At 34.3% G+C, this 27,250-nt stretch overlaps 1 protein-coding gene across 4 annotated transcripts in view; it reads right to left on the reverse strand.

Moving 5' to 3' along the window:
• grm4 (glutamate receptor, metabotropic 4) overlaps positions 1-27,250 on the reverse strand; it is a 265,644-nt gene that overhangs the window by 157,402 nt on the left and 80,992 nt on the right. For 2 of the 4 annotated variants that reach the window (XM_021476906.3, XM_073953112.1), the window contains exon 1: positions 5,193-5,293. The gene's annotated coding sequence lies outside the window, so the exon portion shown is untranslated. 4 annotated transcript variants of the gene reach the window in all.

Genomic DNA, 27,250 nt, shown 5'->3' on the forward strand with positions numbered 1-27,250 from the left:
AGAGTTCATGTTTTGATCCTTAGTTGGTCTCATGCAGTCAACTAATGCGATTTTGCAGGTCAGAGTTCACCAAGCTTGAACTTTACACCGCAGCAACCAGCGAAACTTAACCCATGATCCGATCTGACGCATTCGCGTGTGTAAATGGAAGTCTATGGGAGGAAAAGCCCAGTGTGACTGCAGCTTTACTAGGTATACATGAAACACCCAAAGCAGGTGTATTGAGGCAAGTTGGAGTTAAACCCTGCAGAGACACTGGCCCTCCCGGACCAAGATTAGTGACCCCTGCTCTACAGTTTGACAAAAATTGCTGCTGTTAAACAACATAATGTACTTTTGAGGCTTTTAAGTAAAAAATGTAGTTGTTTAAATTGCAACTAAGCAGTCGGCGGTCATTAGCCTGAGTAAGAACGGTTGATGATGCTCATCCACAAGATGGCGACAGAGACTGCATAATAAGCCCTAAGAGAAAAACAGCGTAATTTCAAACTACAGTTGGTCAAGTCATTATTAAACTGGTAAATTACTTTTTAAGTCGATCTCTCTCTTTTGTATGCTGTAGTGCTGTATTTATACCATAGTAATATTGTGATCTCCCGATAGCAATAGACTGATAGACTTTCTGTAGACTGATGGCATTTCATGCCGTTCAGCCTTATAATTTTAAAATGTGAGCAAAATCACCTGTTTTGTCATCCCTTTAGGCATTACGCTAGAGAATTATTCAATCATACAAATACTAGCTCTAAAGCAACGTTGGTGAAGTAGGTGATGTCAGCTGCAGATGTGAATGAATGGTGAAAAAAATTGTTCCTCTTACAAAAGGGTTTGAGGTTCTCTTTTTATATACACGATTATGTCGTTGAACTGTTGTATAAACACAATATCAGACTCGTAGCAGTGCAATGTGGCTGTATATGATCACTGGTGGGACACTAAGGCACGAGGCCACACGCGTCCCACCAATGCTGATATACAGCCACATCGCAATGTATATAATTGAGTAAAACATTTAATAGTACCTAAAAAAATAGCATGGATGTCAATGGGTACCGTCAGGTTGCCTTTTTACCAAAAAAGCTGACAAAAGCCTATAGTTGACTCTATAGTTTTGTATTGCTATTATTATCATTATGTATGTATGTATGTATGTATGTATGTATGTATGTATGTATGTATGTATGTATGTATGTATGTATGTGTGTATGTATTTGTGTATGTGTGTATGTGTGTATGTATGTATGTATGTATGTATGTATGTATGTATGTATGTATGTATGTATGTATGTGTGTATGTATGTGTGTATGTATGTATGTATGTATGTATGTATGTATGTATGTATGTATGTATGTATGTATGTATGTATGTATGTATGTATGTGTGTATGTATTTGAGTATGTGTGTATGTGTGTATGTATGTATGTATGTATGTATGTATGTATGTATGTATGTATGTGTGTATGTATTAAACTACAATGACAGTCAACATCATAGAACATTCTTCAAAATATCTTCTTTTGTGTTAAGCAGAAGACAGAAATTCAAATATGATTGAAACAAGTGCAGGTCAATAAAAAGATGACAGTAATTTTTGATAAACAGTACATGAATTATGAGTGACCTGCAGTCTGTTTGCATTTGAAAACAGTCTCTCGTTCAGCCATTGTTTTGACTGATATTTTGTTGTCCTCTATGCAGATGAATTTATGATCCCTTTTAATGGAGCCATACTGCTGGTATTTTGTCTGCCGAGAGTGGGCTTAAAAGCCAGAGTATGTTCACAATAGCCAAGTTAATAAACTTGTATAAATTACATTCTTGGTGGTGCAAGCCATCCATTATGTTATGCCTGACATTAGCTTAATGTATTCCGAGCATCACCAGCGATCCATTTTATGGTGATTGCTTAAGTTTCACATCACGCCTGATTTGTGTGTCTGTTGTTGGATGTAGCCTGTGTATGAATTCACAACACGATTCAGCCGGGGAGACCCTTGAGGGGTTACTTCACCCTTTCTCTGTCATAATTTACTCACCCTCATGTCTTCATTTCGTCTCTCAGAAGACATTGTTTTGAAGGGATTACATTTCAGTTCTTTTCAATTATTCAAAGGATCAGAAAAGTAGTTCATGGGAATTATTGCATTACAACCCTTATGGTAGTTTAACAGTTACAGTCAAAATTACCAGCCCTCCTGTGAAATGTGAAATATTTAAAAAATATTTCCAAAGTGATGCTTATGGGAGACATTTGTTTTGAAATATACCAGTTTTCATAACTAATTTCTAATAGCAGATTTATTTTGTCCTTGCCTTGATGGCAGTACATAATATTTTTCTAGTTACTTTGCAAGATGCTAATATTTCAAATATTTAAAGTGCAATTTATTTTGAGGTGGTGTTAGTAAGACCAGCAGGGAGTGCTCAACCTGTGGTCGATGTGAGTCCTAATGTCCTAGAAAAGTGAAGAGGACACTATGCTGTCAGTGAGCACCGTCCTTCAGTCGAGACATTAAATCAGGGTCCTGACTCTCTGTGGTCATTAAAAATCCCATGGCACTTGTCCCACCCATGATTGTGAAGCACTTTGGGTGTATGACCAAACACGATAAATGAGCTATATAAATACACATTGTTTACATACTTATTTATATTCCCAATAATGATTACTGATGTGACAGATGTCATGCACCTCAGTGTAAGTCATTTGTTTTTGATGTGCTCTATGTTACAGAATTACTGGATTAAGTATTTTACAATTATGTCTGTATTATAAGATGTTACAGGTAAATAAAGACCCATGCCCTGATGTAGACATTTTTAGGGGTACCAAAGACTTGGTCCCAGTTTAATTCTAAACAACTTGATAATTTGTAAAAAAAATAATAATAATAATAAATATATATATATATATATATATATATATATATATATATATATATATATATATATATATATATATATATATATATATATATATATATTTTATTATTTTTTTTTTTTAACGACATATATTATTTTGTTATTTGTAATAGTGTTTTGATTTTTTACAATAAAAAATAACTAAAATTTAAAGACTTAACTACGCTGTAACAAATATTTTTTCTGTTGTTTGTGATTTATGTTTTTCTTTTTATGTCCACGTATTTATGCTTTTGAGTTGCATTATGGGAACTTGAACTTTCTTCCATCAACTATTAACCTTAAAAAGGTTGAAAAGGTGACTTTTATTATTATTTTTAATAGTTTAAAGCAGAGATGCCCAAACGAGGGCCTGCGTGCCAGAGTTTGCCCATTATAACCTTTGATTTGGCCCACAATCCCATCTGAAAAGAGAGAAAATTTGGGCAAGGGTTGGGTTAGTGCCTTTAAGACAAATTGTAATTTCTAATTTAACATAATGTAACATTTGTTAGTTTTATTTTTAAGCTACAAACATCGTTTTTTAATGAATTTTGTGATTCATGGTTTTTTTCTTTTATCATTTATTTATGCTTTGAAGTTGCATTATGGGACCTTGATCTTTCTTCCAGCAACGTTTAACCTTGAAAAGTTTGAAAAAAAAAAAGGCTTCTATGAACATTTTTAATAGTTTAAAGTGATATTCTGTATCATTTGATGTTGTATATTACTCTATAAAACCTGATAGTAGGCTGTCAGTATATTTTCTGTTATTGTACAAACTTGGTTGTGTTTTCTTACACAATATCTTGTCTCAAACTATCAAAATGTCAATAAATTCACTTTGGTAAACTGTAAAGTTTTCAACATCAATAGTCGACAGAGTAGACCTCAAGCTCCCATAAGGCAATTCACCATAATTCAGCCAAAAATAAATGGAAAACACAACATGGAAAATGTTAATTAACAGATATTTCCACAGAGTAGGTTATTATGTTCATGAAATAAGTGGGGATAATATAGAATAATAATTATTAGAATAATTATTAATATATTGTTGACAATATAGAATAAAAAACAACAACTTTCAATTGTTTTTTTTTTGTTTTTTTTAAATCTGCTTTTATTTAGGCAAAATAGGAAGTAACTTTCTTCAGGAGAAGTAAATATACAATAGAAAATACTGTAAAATAGTCCTTGTTAAACAACAAACATTTTAAAAATATTACACATTTCACAGGAGGGCTAATAATGTTGATGTCAACTGTGTGACAAACACATTGAAAATGAAACAGATAATATGACATGACTTCACTTTCAGATCACTGAGTCAGATAAGTTGAGGTCAAGAATCTGAAGCGAAACATTTAAGTGTGTGATTCCCTAAAGTGCAATTCTATTGTCACCAATGTAGGTCAATGGACAACATTGCAAGCAGCATCTGAAACAGAATTGTTGTAACTAGGGCTGTAACAATGTCAGATTTTCTTTTACAAAGAAGCAACCAAAGACTCACTGCGTCTTCAAATCAATCCAAAAGGTGCGTAGACCAAAATATCTCAAAGAATGAAATAGCTGAAAATAATGTGCACACTCTCAGTCTCAAGAATGAGACGAAGTGACAAGCAATTTACTGTAGAAAGGGCAAATGTTTTGATTACGTTTTTAAAATCTGTTCTTTTACTTAATGGTTATTGTGGCCTGTGCAGTTCTCAATAACAATATACTGGAAAATCAAAAGAAATGTTGAAAAAAGCTTTTCAGATTTTACTTTTTTGTTTTATTTGGTCACGTATCCATATCACTGCAATGAAAAGGAACAATCACCTACTACTTAAAAAAAAAAAAAAAAGATACCAAATAAAACTGCTTACAGCTTATAAGGACGATTTCAGAACAACTGATTAATATAATCAGTATATAATAAGGCTGCATGATATTGGAAAAAGCTGATATTGAGATATTTGATTTTACTACCAGAAATATTGCAATATGAATACCACTATTTTGACGGTTTTCTGGAGAGTCTAAAGGCTGCGTCAAGTGCACGCGTATGCTACAGTTGCAGCCTATGTGTGACGCATAGCCCTACGCCCACAGCATCGGGCACCTCTCAAAAACTGTAACTACAAGTTGCATTGACGCGTAGCGCAAGCTCTGCGATTGGTCGGCTTGGTAGCGCTGACGAGACTGGGCAGGGCCGAGAGCCGCGCGAGCCCGATAGAGCGATTGTTTACAAGTGTGGAGTCCAGTGAAGGAGCTCCGGGTGGATAGTTTGTTATGTGTTTACCTTATGGTTGTTGCACGTCCGCCGGTTCCTGCCTCAAAATGAGCGAGTTTGAGCCACTTGTACATTAAGGAGGCGACCAGAACAAACAAAACACCACAGATGAAATTCGACACAGAGGAACATTAACACCTCGCTGCCAACTAGCGTTTCGGAAGTGTTATTGCAGAACAACAGAAACAGCACGCGGAAGTATAAATGCACACCCACACGCATTACATGCGCCATGGGTCATGCCAATCAGTTGATGGAGAAGTATGATCCAGGCTTAACTGTGCGTTCACACTAAAGGCGGTGAGAGCGTCAAAGTTCGCTTTGTCCGGCCTGGAGACAACGCTGTCTGCCTTCACTGCTATGGCGATGAGAGGCTCAAAATTAACAACATTGACCTTGTATTTAAAGAAGCTGTTGCAGCATATCAGCAAATCAGTTACATACCATCATAAAAACAGGTTTTCTAGTGTGAAAATGTTGCACAACTTTTATCTAATTCATTTAACAATGGAAAATCTTTTTGCTGCATGTGGTGTGGCTTTGCTCCATTTATCCAATATGTGTCCATTATATCTGAAGCAGCAACACTGTTTTGTACTGTTGTTATAGTTAGCATGAGATTTCTGCTTTTTTTTTTTTAAATATAAATAACATTATTGCACATCAGTAACTCACCACTAACTTTTTAATGTACAGTTGAAGTCAGGATTATTAGAACCACTTAATTATTATTATTTTTAAATATTTCCTAAATGATGTTTAACAGAGCAAGGAAATTTTCACAGAATGTCTGATAATATTTTATCCTCTGGAGAAAGTCTTATTTGTTTTATTTTGGCTACATTAAAAGCAGTTTTTATTTTTTTTAAACACCATTTTAAGGACAAAAGTATTAGCCCCTTTAAGCTATAAATTTTTTTAGTCTACAGAACAAACCATCGTTATACAATAACTTGCCTAATTACCCTAAACTGCCTAGTTAACCTAATTAAAAATCATCTCTACGTTAAACAGAAATTGGGGGAAAAAAACAACAAAAGGGGGGCTAATAATTCTGACTTCAACTGTATGCCCCTTTTAGAAAACATTGTAAATAATTGGATATCCATCAAACTCTCTATGATCAAACTCTTGGGAACAAGTGTGGTAGGAACCAAAGTTCACAGGACTGTATTCTCTGGACTCCTCCCAAGCGGTAGACTTCTATATTCTGATTGCTTGCCGCCGAACCACGTCATAGCTTATTACATAGCTCCTCTCTGCTTATCACCACTGGCTCCCATTGAAAATTAATGACTTCCATGCACAGTAACAGTATTTGCGTACAGAAATTGAATAATTACAGAAAATAATTGCAAAAAGGTTTCCTTACTTTGTTTTGTCTTTTTCCTAGTCAAAATGGAAAAAAATAAAAAATAAAATAAAATGTAAAAAAAAATTGACATACTAAAAATATTTATATTTATTTTTTGTGTGCATAAATCATATATATTTCACATAAATACATGGATTAAATACAATTCTGTGGCTCCTGGTCAACTATAATTCGGACTCAACATTGCATATCTTTGCGATGGGACTATTGATGAAGCGCATATTGAGATATCGATGCTGAAACGATATATTGTGCAGCCCTACTAAAGTACAAAATGCCAAATGGTCTGCAAAACAGCCTATATCAGCTACTGTTAATGTTGTAAAAAGGTATTTGACATTATTATCAGTCAAACCATGCATGAAATCTAATTTAGGAATGGAAATATAAATAAAATACTGGGATTTAAATATTGCATCTTAATGCAGGTCTATATATAGATTACCCCACATGCTTGTAATGCCTCTGGGCTTGCTCTTCATACAAGGATTTTGCAGGTCAGAGGAACAGTGACAGACTGAAGGAGTCTCTTTAAAGCAGCTTTTACAGTCTGGCAGGTCACGCAATGATGGTATTCAGAGAGTGACTGTGATGCCTGCTGTCTGTTGCATGTTTACTTCACTGCTTCATGAGCGACTGACTGACACAGACAGCAGAGCATCAACTCTCTGCATAGTGGTTAGTAATTTACCTTTCATTGGAGATGTGAAGTCAGACTACATAAAACAAAAACTATCCCTTAAAGAATTTGAATGCATTTAAAGCAAATAAATGGTATGACATTCGAGTCTGTATTGATTATAGGTAACTTGTGGGAAAGACGATGTGAGGTTTGTATTTTGCATTCAATCATTCACTGGCAATCTATTTTAAAAAGCACTGCCTAAACATAGATTCATTCATTCATCCATTCATTCATTCATTCATTCATTCATTCATTCATTCATTCATTCATTCATTCATTCGATTGTTAATTCATTGGGAAAATAGTATAAGCACTGCATACACAGTTTCAAAGTTTGTATTTTGCATTCATTCATTCATTCATTCATTCATTCATTCATTCTTTTGTTCGTTCATTTATTTGTTCATTAATTCATTAGTTCTTTCGTGCACTCATTCATTGATAAGATATTTTAATAAGCACTTCCCACGCAGTTCAAAGTTTGTATTTTTCATTCGTTTGTTTGTTTGTTCGATCATTCATTCATTCATTCATTGGGAAGATAGTATAAGCACTGCATACACAGAGTTTCAAAGTTTGTATTTTGCATTCATTCATTCATTCATTCATTCATTCATTCATTGGTAAAATATTTAAATAAAAACTGCCTACACAGTTTCAAAGTTTGCATTAATTAATTCATTCATTCATTTAATCATCAATCCAACCATCCATCCATTCATTAATTCATTGGTAAGATGTTTGAATAACCACTGCCTATACAGTTTCAAAGTTTGCATTCATTCATTCATTCATTCATTCATTCATTCATTCATAAGATATTTTAATAAGCACTGCCTGCACAGAGTTTCAAAGTTTGTATTTTGCATTAATTCATACAGGTATTCATCCATTCATTGGTAAGATATTTAATAAGCACTGCCTGAACAGAGTATCAAAGTTTGTATTTTGCATTCATTCAGTCATTCATTCAAGTATTCATTCATTCATTCACTGGCAAGCTATTTTAATAAGCACTCTCTAAACAGAGTTTCAAAGTTTTTAATGTTCAAAGTCTAAATTACTGCCTATTCATCTAATTAGTTAATATAAATTAGTTTGATGAAAATTGTTTAAAACTAACATATTCTTCAACATTTTATCTCAGTGAAACTATGAATCTGTTGTTTTGTGCCTGTCTGGTGATTTATCTTCGGTGAAAAAGGCATTGGATGTGAAAAACCCACACCTGCATGTGTGATGAGGCTGCATGACTTCCAGAAAGACCACACATATGCGGACTCAGACTCAGGCACATGGACAAGCACAAACACAAACACCTGTACTAGAAATAATGATCTGAAGACCAAAACATTGATGTTGACACACTAGCAAAATGTGCACTGATCGCATCCTAATATCAATATTCTAGACACCTCAGTAGATATGAATATAAATGCAGTACTGATCACAACGCCTTATTTAAAAATAAATCGATTAATAAAAATGATATGTCATTTATTTACATAGCTGTACATAAAATATCTAAAAGTTACAAAAACAATGTTACATTTAAATTTGAGAAGTAATGACGTGCTAAACAAACAAAAACACGTATTTTGGCAGGCCACGTTCTTCGAAAATACGTCGCTCAGCCTAAATTGTTGCAAACCCTAAGTTACGTTGCTCTGTTTACGTTTTGTTGCATGTTTTAGATGAAAAATCCACTAGAGGCACTGTCTACATTTTTGCAAATTTCCAATAAATTACTTAAGATGCATTTTGTTTTATGTTTCAGATACATGTTCTTATATATATTCACGAGAAGCCTGTGCTTGTGTACACTGTAAAAAAAAAAAAATACTGCCTTAAATTGTTTAGTTAAATCAAATTCAATTTTCAAGACATTTTCTAGTCATACATATCTCAAACTGACTAAATATTAAATTAAAGCTTATATATCTAAAAAAAATTATTAAATATTATTGATATAAGTTAGGTGACGCAGTGGTGCAGTAGGTAGTGCTGTCGCCTCATAGCAAGAAGAACGCTGGTTCGAGCCTCGGCTGGGTCAGTTGGCGTTTCTGTGTGGAAGTTGCATGTTCTCCCTGCTTTGCGTGGGTTTCCTCCGGGTGCTCCGGTTTCCCACCCAAAGACATGCACTACAGGTGAACTGGGTAAGCTAAATTGTCCGTATTATTAACATAAATAAACATTTGTTGTTATGCCTTTATATATATATATATATATATATATATATATATATATATATATATATATATATATATATATATATATATATATATTTTTTTTTTTTTTTTTTTTTTAACAGTGTACAGATCACCTGGCAAACCCTTGACCAAAACCCAACCAATAGTGTTTTGAAAAACAAACGCAAGAGAAAAGCTTTACTTTGATTTTACACTGCTTTTATCTCTTTCGTGAAACCATGCTTCACCAGACTCAGACCTGAGTGCTCTGCATCACAAGTACAACATCCAATATCTACAAAATTGGCTGCATTAAATAGGGCAACTGGAGGACAGGAACACCTCCCAAGACACATTATAATTTGAAAGGCATCTACACTTAAGTTAATCTATTTTTTCTTATCCCAAGGTTTCAATAATCCTGGACCAGGCCATATCCTGAGCTGGCGTCCAGAGTGCAGATCGGCACATGAAGTTTGGCCAGAGGAGAAATGGTTGTGCCCAGCCTAGTTTTTCTCAGTTTTCTTCAGTTGAATAAAAATCCATTTTCCATTCATATATTAGCAACATATTTTGCAGTGATTGCATGTCCTTTACTGCACGGAATTCAATAAAATAGAAATAAAATAACATTAATTACAAGTTGATTCAAAAAAGCACCTAAACCTTTTGCACCTAAAAATTTATGATTTTTTTTTTAGTTGAATAACATATTTTCCACTCATATATATTTCATCATTGAAGATTTCTTAAAAATACTGTAAAAATCTCGCCTCGTCTCGTTCTCGTGAATCCAATCTCATGTCTCGTCACACCCCTAGAAAATTATCATAGCTAGAAAAGTACAAACAGATCAGGCAAACATATTTGATTACAAATCATGGACAGAGTTAAGTTATTTTATGATATTTATTAATTGTTGTGTAAAGTCCTGCACAAATTAATCCTTTATTTATTGACAACACGTCCTTGTAAATATCATTAGTGTGAAAATTGTTGGTATCATAGGCTACTGCCCCATTTATACCTAGAAACTACAGTCTTAAACATGTTAAAGCATATTCTTTTTTATGGTTTCAAAGATTTATTCCTGTGTTTCACTAAAAATGTAGACTGAAAGACATAATTTCAAAGAGCCTGTGCTGCATTTTGAATGCTTTATGATGGGTAAAACGCAACGCAACCATAAAAACGATGAACAAGAAGATCCAATGCTGATATATTCGCTGATTCTGATATATTCGCAGCACATGTTGATGCTTTCAGCCAGGAATATGCTAAAATATATGTATACAAACAATGTCAGGGCCAATCACTTAATGCATTACTCAACAGAAAAGACGCAAACTCTCAAGGCATCGAATGTGACAAGTGCGGATGGATGTGTGCACACCAAGTAATGAAGACTCAAAATATTGCTGAGGTATTCTGACGGACTCTACTCTGGATGACAAAGAAACGTTCAAGGATGTTATTTTCCACAGATAAAGCAACAGCTGTAAATAATCATTCGACACCATTTTTCACTTTTAAAGGCAGAAACATTTGTCTGCGTTGAAAAAAAAATCTTGTTTATATGCTGGATTTGACCCTAAACCAAACCTTGGCATCGCTGAATTGCTTGTAAATGTCATTGAAATGGTTCAAGCCGCCTTGCTGATTTCTCTAACAAAGATTTATTTAATATTCTGTGGCGAAACGCGGAACCCGAAAAAGGATTGTGATGAATCCTTTTTCTCTGCGTCCATACCTCTGAGGACTTCTTGAGGAGAGAAGCAAAGGTTACAGCTGTTGCTTCTCCTAACATGTGCACGTCAGAAGTCATTTAAAGCGAGATTTATTAAACAGACGGTCAAGGTGAAGGGCATCTAATCATAGACGGCAGCTTTGTATGAAATTAATGTGACTAGCCCCATGCATTGCTCCGAGCCATGTTCATACGCACACACGTTTACATAATTATGTTTGACTGGTATATGCAGAGATCAGAACTAGCCTTTTACTAATAAATAGCCATAGTTCTTTAATCAAGTGCATCAAAGGTAATTATTTCATTGCATTTTACTCGCTGTCATTAGATACAGTGATTGACCTGTATAAATGAACACTGGTATAATATGTCAATGTCACAATTAGCATTTTTCTAAAAGTAAAAAAAACACACACAATGTGGAGTTAAAACTATTATTTCATTGCATTGTTTGCTATAATTATACATAGTGATGATGTGGATTTATTTAGTTTCTGTAATGTAAGCAATGCATATTTATTATCTTAAATGAGTACCTCAAAAGCATCACTGTATTTGGTTTGCAGTCTTCGGATAAAGTAGAGTGAATAAATTGTGTGAATCATAAAATCTATCCGACGACGCAGTGGCGCAGTAGCTAGTGCTGTTGCCTCACAGCAAGAAGGTCTCTGGTTTGAGCCTTGGCTGGGTCAGTTGGCGTTTCTGTGTGGAGTTTGCATGTTCTCCATGCATTCACGTGGGTTTCCTCCGGGTGCTCTGGTTTCCCCCACAGCCCAAAGATATGCAGTACAAGTGAATTGGGTAGGCTTAATTGTCCATAGTGTATGAGTGTAAGTGTCTATGGATGTTTCCCAGGAGATGGGTTGCAGCTGAAAGGATGCAACCCAGTACTGGGCTACATCCATACATACTAGTTCACAATTTTACACTACAGCCAATATAGTTTATGCAATTCACCTATACCACATATCTTTGGACTGTGGGGAAACCAGACTTCTTGCTGTGAGGCCACAGTGCTAACCGCTGAGCCCCTATCTTGCCCTTTTTCTAACCATTTTTAAACAAAGCAGTTTCAATCAGCGGCGGTTCTAGTTTAAATAGCACCCTGGGCGAAACCACCTCAAACATACCCCACTCCCCCAAGAAATAAAGACACTATGTGGTAGACTATATATATATATAGATTTTTGTTTTTATACTTTTTTAAAATTCTTTTTTTAAGCAAATCAATGCAAAATAATGCCAAAAATTTTAAGAAAAGCCTAAGCTATGTAGTATGTATAATCTTATAAACGTGATTTTTGCACAATAGGCCTCCTTTAATATTGAGCTTAAGAAATACTGCTTTTATTCCAGCTGAAACAGTGGATGGGCGTGAGAATGGAGCTGAGGATCCAATAGCAGGTTTTTAGGAGAATCGCCTTGCAAACAAATCGTGGTCAATAAACAGGCAAATGGTCAATACAGGCGGCAAACAACGTAACCAAAGAAACAAAGCAAAGGGTCAAACATGGCAAGGTAAAGGATAATGGGTCGTAATTGTCACTAAACAGATTAATAAGACTAAGCAACGATGTGTCTGTGGATGCTGAGTTCATACTTCTTCATAGTTCAGTTCATATAGTTAATCAGTTCATAATGATCTTCCGGCTGTGTTTAATCACTGGGAATCAGGAACCGGAGTGTGTGTGGTACATGCTGGGAGTTGTGGTTTATTAGAGTGGCATGTGTGTTTTCAGGTGATCATAACACCAACCAAACTAAAATGAATAATACTTACTCAAGAATAATAGCATATAATAGAGAATGCTCAGTTAAACATATTTTTAGGAAATACTAGAAAGGGAATAAATATTTCACAATAATTTTGACATCATCTGTATATTTAGTGTAGTTCTTTTAATAAAGTACATCAAAAGCTTTTTTTAACCGTCATTATACTCAGTGAATGACTTGTATGCATCATAGCACCTAAATACTACACTTCCTTGTGTCAATAAATGAGCAAAAGGCAAGAAATCTGCTGTTTGCATCTGGCGTCGGTGCCATCGGGAGAAGCAGAAGAGGTTTGTGGACAAACTCATTTGAAACAAATATCCTTCTTCCATATCTAACGGCTTCTCAACTGGTATCATCTGTTGTTTACACTGATAGTCAATGCAATTTTCACATCTGTTACTGTCAGGCTGAACAGGGCAGCAAATGGCTGAGCTGTGAGAACAGAACGGCGAAAAAAAAATGCTGCGTAATTATTGAACAAAACAGATTGGAACGTTTTCTAGCCAGGCAAATGGCATTACAGTCAGCCATTGAAACAATTTCATAAGCCTGGCTCAATTCTCTGCGAATATTTGCCTGAATAATTAGAGAGGAGGAGCATGGGTCTAAATATAGAAAGCATAGTCTCTCACTGTATTGATATGAGCTCAAGTGTTGCGAGGTGATCTGAGGCATCGAGCTACACCTTAGTTCTTAAATCGCCGCATCCCAAATGTTGTAATTGCTTTTTGATGAGGCACAATCAATGGCTCTTTAGCTATACTGCATGGCCAGACAAGCCCATTCAGAAAAGTGTGGCATCTCGGCTTGCTCACAGAGGCGTTTAGACACTCAATCTAGGCTTTTTGAAGGCCGTGAGTTAATTGAGAAATCTGCTGGTGCATTGGCCGAGTTTCCCCTCACGTCTGACAGCATGGCAATCTGTTCTGCTGTCAGTGGCATCTCTCTGTAGTCGAGGCTTCTATTCACAAATGGATTACTTCGTCTGCAAACCTAGATAAGTGGTTCTCAAGTGGCTTTGCTACAAGACCCTGATTTGATACTGTAAATGTAAACTGGCATCTATTGTAGTAATTAAAAGGGTAACACTTTACAATAACAGAGATGAATAATGATGTACTAATATGTAAATTAAACAGTTACCTAATTATGAGCTAATGATGAGTTAAAGGTTAATCAATAACTAACTTTAACTCAAACATGCATCACATGAGTTCATGTGTGAAAAATGGCTATATAAGTAACTTGTTAGTTCATATTTGTTAAATAATCTATTATTAAACACTAGGTTTTAGGTAAATGTAACTAATATGAAGTTATGATCTGTTAATGTATCATTATGTCATGACTTGGAGGGGAACACTATGTCACTATGTACTAAGTCATTCTTAAGTACCCACTAATTAACTGCTTAACTAGTCAAGTTAATACTTAACTATAGTAACAGTTATGCACATTTGTCTAGTGTGTGTTTACATTGAAAATAAAGAAAAGTGTTATGTCTACATCATAACAAACAGTTTAAACACCACAAAGAAACATAGACTGGCCTGGTAAGGATTTGAACCAGTGATATTCTCGCTGAGAGGCAACAGCTAACCACTTGGCCACTGTGCTGCCTTATCTAAGAAAAGGGAGAGGAGTGGGGGTAAAAAAAGGGGATTCTTTAAGGCGAAGATAATTGAGGTATTATCTATAAACGCTGGTTATTTGTAGTGATGTAGGAATGGTCTGATTGGTAAATCATGTGTTAGCTAGTGCGAGACCAGCCGTGGTCAATCATAAGCACGTGTTCCTCTCGAAATCAGTTTATGAATAAACTTCACTTACTGAGTAGTTAAGATTGAGTTAAGGATAATGTGCCCCTCCAAGTAAAGTGATGAAATCAAGATACATTAACAGGTCATGAAATCATTTTAGTTACATTTAGCTTAAACTAAAGTGTCAATTCATATATTAATTAACAAACATTAACTAACATTTAATTAAGATAGCTATTATTAAGATAATGTTGACAGATTACTTAATTGGTTTAAATGTTTAATGCCTGTGTTATGTTAAATGAATTACTTCAAATTACATTTACCCATATTTTGGCATTTAAACTTCAATGTAAAATGCTTTCTATGTACATAGAATTTGGCGCAGAGAAAATAATTATTTGTAATAGAATAAACTATAATAGAAGTATGTGTTTTAGTATATTACAGCCAATACAGTGCACACTATTATTTGCTAAGATGTTGAATACATTCTTATTTCTTAAATGTTATGGAAACCATGTGTAAATGCTTATTTTCTGTAACCTATAATGCTAATTCTGCCTAATATAATATAATATAATATAATATAATATAAAATAATATTCATTCATTCATTAATTCATTTTCCTTCGGCTTAGTCAATTTTTGCCATATTCAGCATACACTACAGAAAATCTAGTTTATTCAATTCACCTTTACTGCATGACTTTGGACTGTGAGGGAAATGGAGCACCCAGATGAAACCCACGCAAACACAGGGAGAACATGCAAACTCCATACAGAAATGCCAACTGACCCAGCCGTGACTCGAATCAACAACCACGTTCTTGCTGTAAGGCGACAATGTTAACCACTGAGCCACCATGCCGCCATGTATTATAATAAATGTAACTAATTTAACATCATTTATATAAAAAAATAAGCAATTTAGAAAAAAGGTATACATTTGAATTGATCAATATGGATATTTAAATGTTTTAAAGGCTCATACAAAAAAAAAAAGATGCAAAAAAAAAAAGTCACACACAAATACTCACAAATCCAGACTGGACAAACAGCCTTTGACATGAAGCCTTTAAATACCCCAACAAGAATTTTTATTTTTTTCAAGAAATCCCATAATTTTAAAAATATCACCCTCTACCAAATGGTTAATATGTTAGTTTGTGGTAAAAGTACCGTAATCAATCTATATGCTATGAAAAATTAGAAAATATGAAGCGTAAGACCACATTTATTTAAAAATATAATCAAAATAAAATATTTTTAAATCCTAAATCCTCTTTATTTTTTAAGTATGCCATAAAATATTTCAGCTTCTCATTTAACATGTTTTCTTGTGTTTTCTTTAACAATAAATAAAAAATCAAGTGTAGTAGTGCAACAGGATTATGTTCGTTTGATTTTCTTGTAAACCAACAATACTGTGTGTTATTTAAAACAGTCATTCTTTAAATGACTTTAAATAGTCATTATTTAAAACAGTCAAAATATGGTCAACCATTTGGTAGAGCGGGCAGTCAAAGGGTTAACAGAACATAAGAGAAGCCATTCCTCCTTTCTTTCCTCCCCTAAATGCATGATTATATGGTTTGCTGCATTGAATCCCTTTTGTTTAACTTTGTTTTGACCTTATCAGAACATACTTGACTCACCGGTTGAGATGCACTGACCTCGAAAACCAAATTCACCTGATGCTTCTGTGCGATTCTGAATAACATTCTCCAGCGCGTGTCAGAATACAGACTGAAAAGCTGTATATGAAACAAGCAGCTTGTGTGCATGTGCAATAAAAGGTGCTTAATAAATCATCAAGTATAGCACACCTTTAACATTCAGCATTCGCATTCGTCAAAAATAAAAAGTCTGTTCATTAATAAGCAGATTTCACTCTGACTCACTGCGAATAACATTTCCCGGCATGCCTCAGATCTCTGTTTAATATCTCCATCACTCAGTCCTGACCTTTGTGGATTTAGTGCTCCTTTGCACACTGGAAAATGGCATCTAGTCATGCTTATCTCCTTCGGCATCTTCAGTCTCCAGGGAAGAGCGTGGCGTTTCCTTCTTGGTCAATCAAATTATTACGGGATTCATTTTTAGATTGAACTCCCGATGCTTGACTGAGCGGCTTCTTTACTATATTTCTACAGTAATGAGGCTCTCAGGTTAGCGCAGCGCTGGGTAATTCAGGTGGACGAGGTGATGAATCGGAAATTGGGAATATCATTTGGAAAAGGTCAAACTAGTGATCAGGGGTAAAATGTAGGAGTTAGGAAGGCCCTCTAGTTGGAGACGATACAGTAGGGCTTTGTCGGTTCATTATCTCCTTCAAGCAGATCAGCATGTCACTTGTTAGGGTTGACAGCATGAGAGGAGCTTATCGAAGCAAAGGCTCAAAGAAGGTGTCGGAAATAAGCGCCGCAGGGGAGCTGAAACCAAGCAATCTAAACAGAATCGACTCCAGACATGGGCTTGCTGTATTGCAAGAATGCTGAAAGACAAGAGAAGCCATGCACAGATGTTGCGAGTTACAGTTTTTGATAGCTACGTGTAATTAAAAAAATCCTAATAAGCAAACATTTAGAGTATTTTGAGGTAATGTGATGTGATGTGTATTTTTATAGCACATTTATCATATATAGCCCTACACCCAAAGCACTTCACAATCATGAGGTGTGCACCACCTGTCTGCAGCATCCATTTGGATTATGCGACAGCAGTCACAGTACAACATCGCCAGTGCGCTCACCACACACCACCTATTGGATAGTGATCGAGCCAATTCGGTGGATGAGGATGATTGGGAGGCCATGATGGGTAAGGGCCGATAAAGGTGATTTGGTCAGGAAACCGGCGTTACACCCCTACTCTTCACAAGAAATGACATGGGATTTTTAATGACCACAGAGAGTCAGGACCACAGATTAACGTCTCATCTGATGGTGCTCACTGACAGTATTATGTTCCCTTCACTTTACTGTGGCATAAGGACTCACACAGACCGCAGGTTGAACGCCCCCTGCTGGCCTCACCAACACCACTTTCAACAGCAACCTAGTTTTCCCATGTGGTCTCCCATCCAGGTACTGACCAAGCTCAGCCCTGCTCAGCTTCAGTGAGTAACCTGTCTTGCTGCTGGGTGATATGGCTGTAAATATGGATTTAAATTGTTTACACTTTATTTTCAAACAAAAATGGAAAATCATTTATTCATTTTGCCTGTTCGTTTACATGACAAAGTTGTTTTTTGGATACAAATGTAAATGTATACATAAAAAAAATATAAGTTTTTGAAAACGCCACCATTAGCCCCTTTCAAACACAATTTTACCGGCAATTTTCTAGAAAGGGATCATGTGTGAACAGGCTCTTTTTGAAAAAAACAGTAAATACGTTCCGGTGATTTTCCGAAAAGTTGCAACTGGTAATTTGCGGAAATAATGCTCTGCGTGAACGCTGAAGAAAAATTGCCGGAAAGAGCATGCTTAAGTTTAGAACACGCTGATGTGAGACGTCTATTTCAGCCAATCAGAACATTCAGATGCATTCACATCCACACTAGGGTTGGGCCGATAGACGATGCCATCGTCCATCGCTGGTGGCCAATAGACAACATGATGCTGACCCAGCATCGTCGATGCTCACTCATGCCCCGTTTACATATATGTGTGTGTGTGTGTGTGTGTGTGTGTGTGTGTGTGTGTGTGTGTGTATATATATATATATATATATATATATATATATATATATATATATATATATATATATATATATATATATATATATATATATATATATAAGCATAATAGTTTTAATAACTCATTATAACTCACTAATTACTCATTCATATATACACAGTTGAAGTTTTTTTCCCCCCCAATTTCTGTTTAATGAAGGGAAGATTGTTTCAGCACATTTCTAAGCATAATAGTTTTAAAAACCTATTTCTAATAACTGATTTATTTTATCTTTGCCATGATGACAGTAAATAATATTTTACTTGATATTTTTCAAGACACTTCTATACAGCTTAAAGTGACATTTAAAGCCTTAACTAGGTTAATCAGGTGAACTAGGCAGGTTAGGGTAATTAGGCAAGTTATTCTATAACGTTGGTTTGCTCTGTAGACTATCGAAAAAAAAAAAAAAATCTTAAGGGGGCTAATAATTTTGTCCCAAAAACAGTTTTTTAAAAATTCAAAACTGCTTTTATTCAAGCCGAAATAAAACAAATAAGACTTTTTCAAGAAGAAAAAATATTACCAGACATACTGTGAAAATGTCCTTGCTCTGTCAAACATCATTTGGGAAATATTTAAAAAAGAAAAATATCAAAAGGGGGCTAATAATTCTGACTTCTACTGTGTGTGTGTGTGTGTATATATATATATATATATATATATATATATATATATATATATATATATATATATATATATATATATATATATATATATATATATATATATATATATATATATATGTATTGGAGGTCCTACAGAGTATAGCAGCCTCCCTAATATATTGTCAACAAGAAAAAACAGCTTATTAATATTACATACAGGTGCTGATGGAACTTTCTGCCAGATCTCTCAAATGTTAAGACTGGAGGCCTCTGGACCATGCACATTGTTGAAACAACAATTATGATATTAGGGTAGGCAATAAATATTAATGCTTCAGTGTCACGTTTGGATTAAAAAACCAAACAAAAGCATTTTAACAATTTAGCCCTAATAGTGCAGAAAAGCTGCCTAGGGTTTAATAGCCCTTTAATCGCTTTAAAAGCAGTTGTACTGGAAACTTTCCAAAAACAATCTCTGTTTAAAAAAACATTAATCAAGAGATCAGACACTCGTTCAACAGCGAATACGTGTTAATCGGCGCTGTCAGCCAGAAATGTCAAATCATCCACATGGAGTTTAGACACCATCCATGAGTGATGGTTTATACAGTCTACTGCGCTCAAGAAATTAATAGGATCCTGGTGGAACTGCTGACATGATAGCACCCTAAAGAATCGATAGATCGCCTAACAACGGCTTTCGGAAACACTTGTTAGCTTTCTCTCGTTCCATGTGCCCGTTTTCATTTAAGGGAAGATCTCATTAAGTTGCATTAAAAGCATGACATATGATTTGCATGTAAACTACAATGAACACGCACCCAAAGGAATATGACTAAGTATGGCTCATCTAATTCACCCCCTTTCTTTTTACTGTGCGACATGTTGCTGCAATCCTTGGATAAATAGGGGGCTGTAGCGGCAATAACAGCTGCTATTAACAAGACGTGCGGGATAAACCCAATGTCAGAGAATTCCTCAACAACGCTGCCTCGCTCACTTTCTCAGATGGATAAAGGCGTAAATTATAAATGCTCACAAGTGGCATCAATTATTCAGAGCTGCCTCGATGCTCCAGAGCTCTCAGTGGCTGATGTCGGTGAAATATTGGCAAGAGAAAATACCACCTGCTTAATTATGGTGATTAGCTTTCGGGGGGCATCTCTGCCTGCCGAAACCATACATTCTTACTTATCTATTTGACTGCAAATTGAACCACTCTAGATGACGCATTAATAGCATGATTGTTGCTGATCTATTTGTTGCTGGGTCAAATCTTCCCTGGGAAATTAATTAATGTTGGTGTAATAGCATGTCACCGCTGCTATTTAAAAAGCATAAACAGACAAATCTAATGAAATAAGTATCCCACTATCAGTCGCAGAGTGTTTTTAGCCAATTATAATCGGGAAAGCATAAGCACAATTTACATTTTCCCTTTTCATATGCAAGAGGAAGAATTTAATAGCTAGCTATCATGTTATTACAACTATGCACTTTACTATCAGTGCATCATTCAGTTTCTACACCAATGCATAGAAAAAGTTACATGAAAACACTACATATATATTCAATTATTTTCTTTTCGGCATAGTCTATTTAATTGCAGGGAGAACATGCAAACTCCACACAGAAGCGCCAACTGACCCAGCTGAGGCTCAAACCAGTGACAAAGAGACCTTCTTGCTGTGAGGGGCCACTGCGTCACAATATATACATACATATATATATATATATATATATATATATATATATATATATATATATATGAGCAATATCACACAAGTAGCAGTGCGATATGGCTGTATATCGGCACTGGTGGGAGCCGTGCGATGACACGAGTGCCTTAGTGCCCCCACCAGTGCCAATATACGGCCATATCGCACTGCTATGAGTGTGATATTGCGTTATACAACAGTTTGACGCCATAATTGTATACATAAAAACAAAATCAAACATGGAAAGTCTCAAAAACCCTTTTGAATGAGGAACTACTTTCTTCCACATAGGATTCAAATCATAAGCTGTCAGTTAAACAGTTGAGCGTGCATCTTTTAAACTTTAGATCTGTAGTGTCTGCTTTTCGTTGGCTGTATGTTGCCGGAGTAATACACAAAGGGTAAAGAGGCTGTAGGAGTTCTGATATTACAGAACATTGCACGGCCAATCAGCCAATCAGATTTGAGAACCAGACAGAACTGTTGTATAAATATAAAAAATATAAAAAAATAAAAATAAATAAAAAAATAAATAAATAAATATATATATTTATATATATATATATATATATATATATATATATATATATATATATATATATATATATATATATATATATTATAGATTCGAGATCCAGACAGAACTGTTGTATATATATATATATATATATATATATATATATATATACAACAGTTCTGTCTGGATCTCGAATCTGATTGGCTGATTGCCTTTTTTAGTCGAGAGTGTAGCTTTTGCTTTTTTTTTTGTTTGATTTGATTTTAGTTTTATGTACAAGATTATGCCGTCGAACTGTAATATAAACGCAATATCACACTCGTAGCAGTGTGCTATGGCTGTATATCAGCACTGGTGGGAGGCGTGCGTTGACACAAGGCCACAAGCCTGCTACTCGTGTGATATTGCTCACACACTCATATATATATATATATATATATATATATATATATATATATATATATATATATATATATATATATATATATATATATAAATATATATATATATAGATATATATATATAATGTCTAAATGTACATTTATATGCAGTGTTCAGATGTCTCTACATGTAAGTGCACACTGCAATTTTCTTCTAAAATGAGCATTTTTTATGTATTATTTTGATGTATCAGTTATTTCACTTTAAAGGGAATGAAAAGGACCTATTATTATAAAAGTGCCATAAAAGTGAATTACACAACCTACACACAGGAGCCTGAGAAAAATGCTCATTTTAGAAGAAAATTTCAGACGGAACCAACATTATATAGTATACTGTCTGTATACTTATGTGTTCTTTACTATATTTTATTTTATAACATTTATATATAATTGAAGTCAGAATTACTAGCCCCCATGTTTTAATTCTTTAATTCTGTTTCAATCTCTTTATTCTTTTAACATAATACTATTAATAATAGCTCATTTCTAATATTAATGACTAATTTCAAATGATGACAGTACATAATTATTTGCTAGATATGTTTCACGATACTAATACTCAGCTTAAAGTGCTATTTAAAGGCTTAACCAGGGTGCTTAAATTGCTAATAATATTGATTAATAATATTAAAATAATAACTAAAAGGATTAATAATATTAAAATGTTTTTTGTTTTTTTTTTATAAAAAAACAGCATTTATTCTGGCCAAAATAAAACAAATAGGACTTTCTCCAGAAGAAAAAATAATATATGTAAAAAATAATCTTGCTTCATTAAATATCACAATAAATAAATGAAAAATAGTAAATATCTCACAGTAATATTAAATATTAAAATATGTAAAATATTTTCAGTAAATGTTTCAATAAATATTAACTATTTTAATAAACATGTTATTAAATATTTTGCCCTCAACTATATATAGCTTTAGCATTAATTATGCTTAATACATTTTTTTGTGTGTAAATTTAACATAATTAGACCAAAACATGATGTATTACCTTTGACAAACATATATAATCTTTTTTTTTTCTTTTGAATATTGCCTTACTGTTCCGCTGCTCACAATCATTACCACAAATCATGTGAGAGAACTGAAAAGCTCTGGTGAAATACTGCAGCCGTTGGTTACCCTCCAGAGTCTTGTAGTCATATTTTCTTTACATTTGTTTCATGCCACCTCCACCTTCTCGACCTCTGAATGGGTAATTAAGTCTCTGCCTCCACAGCTAGCCATTTCTTCTAGGTTTCCTCACTCCGGTACAGAGCGGTTATTATCATTCATGGAAGGTCAAGCCACCCAAGACATTTCCCAATGCAGCAAAAAGGGGGAAAAAACTGACCAGCGAGCTGAATTCATCATTGTTTTTATTGTTTTCTTGTCACAGCCTTTTGTACAGTAATACGCCTTGCGTAGCTGCAATGTTCTCTCAATAGGTTCTCTATCTATTCATCCTGCTGTGACTTTCAGCTAAAAGATGCACTGCTGGGCACACAGAGCCCTGCGCAACATTACTTTGTATAAAAATCAAGTGTAATTATTGAGTGCAATTAATTAAACAAAACAACAATAAAAATAACAATTAATCGTGCAACCTGACCCAAACGGAACGAAAGCCAAAGATGTCCTCATATGCACAAAAATGTAATTATCAATCTTTTTTCAGTCTCCTAATGAAGGAAATTAAATAAATTGTACATGCAATTAACTCAGTTAAAAATTTGAGTTGATTAACACAGCCTTTGCAAAAACACAGTGGGTTTCTTTCTTTAATTACTGCATGGATTATTTCATATTTGCACACATAACACTTGAATTTGTTCTTAACCTTGGCCTAATGTTGGTGAATATGGAGTATTATAAATAAGCAATTGCATACACAAGATTAATCGTTTGCATAAAACACGCCCACACTATCTCCATATGCAGATTTCATGCCAGATCCTTAAGCAATGCCAAAATCTGCCATTCACAATATCATAGACAATAAACAAGACAAGATTATAGAGCTGTATGTGAGCATGTATAGTTAAAGTCAAATTGATTAACCCTCCTGTGAATTTATTTTTCAAATATTTTCCAAATCATGTTTAATATGAGAGCAAATGTAATTGAATAGTTTCTTTATACACTGTAAAATCCAAAAAGTTAAGGTAACTCAAACCATTTAAGGAAACCGATTGCAACAAACCATTTAAGTTCAAAAATTAATCCTAATAAGTACTGTGAACTTAATCCATTTGAGTAAAAGAAGTAATTTGACCACAGTAAAACCCAATAAATGAAGAGAACTCAAACCAAATGAGTACTGTAAAACTCAATAAGTTAAAGCAACTCAAACCGCTTGAGGAGACCGATTGCAACAAACCATTTGAGTTTAAAAAATTAACTGTAAGTACTGTGAACTTGCTCCATTTAATTTGAATTAATGAGGTACTTTATTAACTCATTACCTTCAACACTGAGTTCAAAACTCATTTCAAATGAGTAGAATTAACTTTCAGTCAATTTTGAGTTAACTCCACTCATTTCAGTTGATAAAGTTGACTGTTGGGTTTTACAGTGTGCGTGTATGATTTTAAACAGCAGTTCCAATAATTAGGTATAATGTAAGGGTGCTTTCACACCTGCCTTATTTAGTTTGGTTGAATCGCACTAGAGTTTGTTTTCCTTCTTGGTGCGGTTCATTTGGGCAGGTGTGATTGCAGCAATCATACTCGAGTGCGCACCAAAAGCAGACCAAAAAAACGTACCGAGACCTGCTTAAAGATTTGGTCTCGGTTGCTTTTAAACAACCCCCTGGAGCAGTTTGTTTGTGGTGAGAATATGATACGAACTAAAACAGACCCAATCGCAAAAAGTACTGCACCTTTTTGGACTTATCCAGCTGCCGTAGGCCGATGATCTGTGCATTATGGGATGTGGAGGAAAAATAATTGTTGACAGCGCTTTACCAACAAAGAGAGAGAGAGAGAGAGAGAGAGAGAGAGAGAGAGAGAGAGAGAGAGAGAGAGAGAGAGAGAGAGAGAGGGGAAAATATTACCTGATGAATTGTTGGTAATATTTCCGCAAGATGACCATGTCGCAGTTTAGCAAAATTAATTCACGCCTCCTCCTGAAGTGACGTGCGATGCATTAAAACATTTTTGTTCAGCCGCCTTTCATTCTCGAAATGTATAGTTTGTCTAAAATGATGTATAACTATAGTATACTATGAGCAGGGATACAATCAGCCCTGTCGTAGCTCCATAGTAAAAAGCGACATTTTCTGTCTGCCGGTTTGTTTACTTGCAGGAGTTCTATTGGCATTTTCCCGCATGTGAATTCTGACCATCGATAAGGATTTTATGTTCAACAACATCTGGCCAATGAGTGATGTGGATTTTGTCAGATGACTGCATTTTGGTTCTTTTTATGTTGTTCGGACCAAAGCCAGCAATGTGGTGTAAAAAAGGACCCAAAAGCCGGCAGAAAATGCTACAATGTGTCATTTTATTGCCCTTGGTCCAGACCAAACGAAGCGAACTGAAAGCTTCCTAATATAAATGTAATATGTTATAGTATAAATCATTTGTGAATTCAACTAATGATTCAGTTTTTTGTTTGCTCACTCAAAGTTTTGATGACTTGAGGCTTGTAATAATTCTCCTTTTTCTTCAGCCAAATAGTCATTAAGTCAAATGGATTGACATTAAGCTTTGTAAATGAGGAATTGTTAAGTCAGGGTGAAGCATTCATTTAAGTCAAGAATAAACTGGTGATCGGTACAGACGGAATGCTATGACAACAGGATTGCTAGGACATTGCATCTTGTCTCATGGGAAAATGCATAAAAAATCCTGTGAATGCTCTGTGTTTTCTTCCTTACTTTCTTGTGAATAATAATAAAAAAGCTGTGGCTTTAAAAGCCATTCAAAGACCCGTTTCTTAAAATATTTCAAACATGAAGAAATCCATTACCGCCTCAACACATGAGCGGAATCACATTTGTTACATTTTTCATCATTTTATATAATGCAGCATGCTTTTATTTATTAATAAATACATTGGACCGCGCACACCTAGGTCTTTCACATAGAAATGCATTTTTACATACAATATTAATCGGGCTGAGCGCAGACCATAAGCAATGGAATATTAAAATATTCACATTAAATAGAAAAAAAAGAAAAAGTTTGACCGCAGCCTACATGTATTTCAACTCTCACTCTGCATGTAACAAGATTTAGAGTGTTCATTTACTCCCAGAATTTGAATGAGTTTGCACACAAAAGAATTATTAATTAAAATATTCCTATTTAAACAGCATAGCCTTGCTGTTGCATAATAACCGCTCGCCCCAACCCTGCTGATCCGTAGCAGGAACATGATCACTAATGAGCTTATGGAAATCCAAAGTTATGGGCAAAAAAAAGTGCATTCAGCTTTTAATGAATATATTGAGAGCTGAATTATGATTTAAAAAAAAAAACCATATCATTAAAGTCTAAATTATTAGTCCCCATACCCATGTATATATATATATATATATATATATATATATATATATATATATATATATATATATATATATATATATATATATATATATATATGTATTTTTTTCTGTTTAATGGAAATGTGACACAAATTTAGTAGTAAATTTATTAAAGTAAATACATGCTATAGCAGTATGTGTGTCAATATCTGTTTAGTTTCTGACATTCTTCCCAATATCTTTCTTAAAGGTCAATATTGTAATAATATCTTAGATTATAATATCGTATACCTAACGTAAAAAAAAAAAAGTCACGACAATTAATTGTAACTAAAAAATTAACCATCATAAGTCTCACAGATACATATAGATTTATTAGCCCTCTTGATTTATCACCCCCCCTGTATATTTTCCCCAAATTTCTGTTTAACGGGAAAAAAAATCAACACAACTTAAAACATAACAGTTTTAATGACTCATTTCTATTATTATTATTATTATTATTATTATTATTATTATTATTATTATTATTATTATTATTATTATTATGATTATTATTATTATTATTTCTATTGTATTATTCTATTATAGCTGATTCTTCCTGCCTAGCGTTCCCACATGCCTGTCAGAGCCATAGAGATCAAACAGCACAGTAACAAACAAGAATTAAGCAGATCTACAGTACAATCTACAAATGAACTACAGTAAGAACTTTCCCAACTGTTATTTAATATATTTGTTGTGGAGTTAATTTAAGCCTTTCTGCAACGATAAGTCACACAATGTTGTTATAAAGGTCCCACACATGTTTTTGCACAGTACAAAATTACAAAACCTGATGTACCTAATGTATAAAAAAAACCTTAAGTCCACAAACAGGAATTGAAGTGTCTTTTTTTTATAACTGTACTGACACTATGCGGCTGTGGTAATGGATTACAGTGATTTTACTGCATTTATTACAAACATGCACTGTTTTAAAAACGTTTTAAACTTGTAAAACTCATTCTTGAGGTGCAGA

The sequence above is a fragment of the Danio rerio genome, chromosome 6 (genome assembly GCF_049306965.1).
Source record: "Danio rerio strain Tuebingen ecotype United States chromosome 6, GRCz12tu, whole genome shotgun sequence".
Lineage (NCBI taxonomy): Eukaryota > Metazoa > Chordata > Actinopteri > Cypriniformes > Danionidae > Danio > Danio rerio.